General features: G+C 38.4%; 1 long non-coding RNA gene across 2 annotated transcripts in view; it reads left to right on the top strand.

Annotated features, from left to right (window-relative positions):
- Nucleotides 1–1,014, top strand: part of LOC148960576 (uncharacterized) — a 31,038-nt gene extending 30,024 nt beyond the window's left edge. The window contains exons 4-5 of one of the 2 annotated variants that reach the window (XR_016143883.1): nt 78–173; nt 942–1,014. This is a non-coding gene — a long non-coding RNA (uncharacterized LOC148960576). Of the gene's footprint in view, nt 1–77; nt 901–941 lie in introns of those variants that run through there. The other variant, XR_016143882.1, reaches the window with a different exon arrangement.
- Nucleotides 1,015–3,376: the final 2,362 nt, after the last annotated feature.

The raw sequence follows: 3,376 nt of genomic DNA, 5'->3' as shown, positions 1-3,376 counted from the left end.
TGTTTGTTTTTCTGTTTCTTCCTTGATTGTTTTTTATACAAACATAATTATAAAGGATAAACATATTTTTGCTTTAGGATGGATCACCGTAGTATATCCAAAATCAACTGAACAAATCCAATTACAAATAGGAGTACTGTCTCGCAGGCAACGCCGTTTGAATTTTTTGTCTGGTAGGCATCTTTATACGATGAGTAACCCTCAACTTTTTATCCACAAATCCAAAACAAGTACTTCTGAGATAAGATAAATGAAATAATCATGTTGTCGTATTCATATACCGAAGATAACTTATTAGAGACATCAAGAACGAACAGCTAAAAGACTTGCCAATTTCTTTGATCTATTCATTTTTAACTAAATAATCGTTAACAACAGCCTTCGATAATATTAGCACAGAATAGAATTATTTCTACTATAGGGGCCTAGGACCATGGACAGATTTAAGTGGCAAGGATTGGGGAGTGTTGGATGATAATTGGCTTTTTGCCATACCCTTCAGACAACTGGAAAATGATGGAAATGCTCATCTTTTAACTTCTGTTTTAATTTTTGGATAAAACAGATAATAAAATAAATAATTTATTTATTTGCATTTCTTTGCTGCTACTGACTACTGAAAAGTGCTATTTCCCAATCAAAGCAAAATTTACCGAAAGACACAAAAATATTGGAGGTGTCGCACCCCCGCTCCCCTAGGTAAATCTGTCCCTGCCCAGGACAAATCTTTCCACACTCTCCTTGCTATGAAAATATACACATTTACATAAGTACACTGACAGATTGCATTAAAGGAGAGTGTTTTTACGCCTTATTTCTTCATTTGAAGTTAACATTAAACGATTATAAATGGCATGTATTAGTAAGTTTTAAGACATTAAATATTATTATAACTATAGCATATGTATTTCGATAAACAACGCTGCTCTTAATTTTTACAGGATTCGCCAAAGAGATTTTAGGCTCAGTGCTATCGCCGAATGACTGTGAAGACTCCTGATTGCAAACAAAGGTTTTAGTATGATAAGATTTTTCAGGGACGCTGGAAAGGGGGCCCAGGCCCAGGGGCAACCACTTTTCTTGCTCTTTTGTAGGAAGGACAAGGGGGCGAAAGTGCCCTTTCATAAAGCTACCCTTGACATCGGCTTTGTGTAATTATCAAAGAGATTCCTATGAAATGAAGACTAGCCCTGCTCATTACAACATTTTCAAAACTTGTTAAAAGATTTTTATGCCAGCAGTTACCCCATTTTGTCCTTTAATAAAGCCAGCCCTCTTAACCCTTGATTGTTCCGGCATCTCTGAATTTTCTTCTTGTTTTCCACAACCTGCAAGTCTATAGTCGCAGGACCTTGGATCTGATCAGGTCGATTTTGATTTTCGCACTTGCAACAAAGCCAACGTCAAGAAAAAAGCTTCTTAAGAAAGTTGCTTACCCAAAGATAGATAAAAGATAAATTACTGTACTAAGTTACGAAATAGATTAAAAATACTAGAAAAGACCTTTCCAAGAGTCTAAAAGGTGTGGCCGAGAAAGGTGTTTTCGTCCGCCCTAGTTTTTTTAAGCTGGCGACGCCACTGGTTGTCTTTGAGAAAACCATATGAACAAGGGACCCAACTATTTTCAAAGTTATGCAACTGAAACTTCGTTTTCTGGCCTTGTTTGTCGCGCTGAACTAAATAAAACGGGAGCAAATCCAGCTTTAAAACTTCACCAAAAGCTATTTTTGACTGGGGTACTTGTCCGGTAACTTTAGAATTGCTACATTCTTATAATTCGACGAGAACCAGGCCTTTTTGTTACTGATGACGATATAAATACTAAATATGCTATCAAAACCACAAGCAAAAGCTTTCGAGTCAGTTGATAGTTCAGATTTAGCGAGTGGCAATCACGCAACCATGTAACTTTGGTATTGTTTCTGTTGATTCAATACAAAAAAATCAGCCTCCCTCATTGTGTACGATTTTATCGATTTAAAACAAGAATTAGCAGGCAAAAATATAACTTTATGAAATCAACATATTGATGCAGTAAGATGAGTGGCTTAGAGAGGTCAAGATTCCCAAACCAAAGAATTCAACGATAGAAGTAGAAGATTTATAGTGTGATTGCAATTGCGCAACGCTATGCTGCCTTTGTGATCGGTGTAGGCAGCGAGTTCATGTCTGCTGCACCTGATTACATTATGAGATGTTTCATCCATTGTGTGGCGTAGACCCCGTTTAGACTACAGAAAAAGAACGGAACGATGGGCCTCGCGTTTACACAAAGCCCTTGCTAGTTTGGGAACGGTTCCGTTCTTCTGTGGTTTAGCTAAAGCGCGAAACTCTTTTATTCCGTTCCCAAATCCTGCTTGTTTTCTCTAGTGTAAAGGTTCAGGAACGAGAATTGTTGGTTACGATTTCCGCGCCACTGCATATGTTTCGCATGAAAGTTCCGTTCCTTTTACTCAAGTGTAAACAGGCTCAAATTTTTTTCCGTTCCTTTTTGCTACAGTGCCGACGCGATAAAAAAGGGGTATCGTGCCCAATCAAGGACGGAACCTTTCTTCTTTTTGTAGTGTAAACGGGGTCTTTTTTGGTTTTTGCATTATAGCGGTTTGTAATTTCCATTTTTACAGCTCGAAAAGGAGATTTTGGCAGACAAAATTGGATTTGAATAAAGAACAAATTTAGCAAAATGTTGTGCCTGCACCTGGCTGATGTGTGTTGCAGCCCCAATTATTTTTATTCTATACCTCTGTATTCTATCTTACCCCCATTCCACCACCTCGAATTATCAATTTCACTCGACACTGTTAGCATTCAGTTTTGGTATTTTCAGTTGGTTTGCCACCCTCCTTACACCAAATTCGTTATCTGGCATCAATAAAGAGGCACTCGCGAAAACCGTTAAAAATTAATTCTGTTTATTCTTTTATCTTGTTTTTGGTGTTCCGTTTTAAAACAAAATTTGCTAAATCTTATAAAGATTGATGTAAGTGCCGGAGATTTGTACGGCATATCTTGACCTTCGTCTTCCTGGTGTTGATGTCTGACATATGCAGCAGTAGATTTGTTCACATTAGTGTTCAGGACAAGCGAATGATGAGGGTCAGGGTACCAAAGTCACAAGACGGCGATGTCTTTCAAAATAGCAATATTAACCTTCTTTGTTTTAATGTTCATTCAGATTGGTGTGTGGCCCTTCCATAGATGTAGGAGGTATAGGGGCCGGGATGGGTTGCAGCCCCTCTAATTTCGCGCATTTCGGCGAAGTTTGTTGCATTTCAGGTATCATTCGGCAAGTTCCATTGCCATGAAGCAATGATCATATTTGTGCCATTTCCTCACGAAGCCCCCTCCCCCCTAAATCCGCAGCATTAGCTACGAT

This window comes from Rhopilema esculentum, chromosome 2 (assembly GCF_057945365.1).
Source record: "Rhopilema esculentum isolate cy_ngs chromosome 2, ASM5794536v1, whole genome shotgun sequence".
NCBI lineage: Eukaryota > Metazoa > Cnidaria > Scyphozoa > Rhizostomeae > Rhizostomatidae > Rhopilema > Rhopilema esculentum.
The sequence above is the reverse complement of the archived record's forward strand: the minus strand, read 5'-3'. Positions and strand labels throughout refer to the sequence as shown.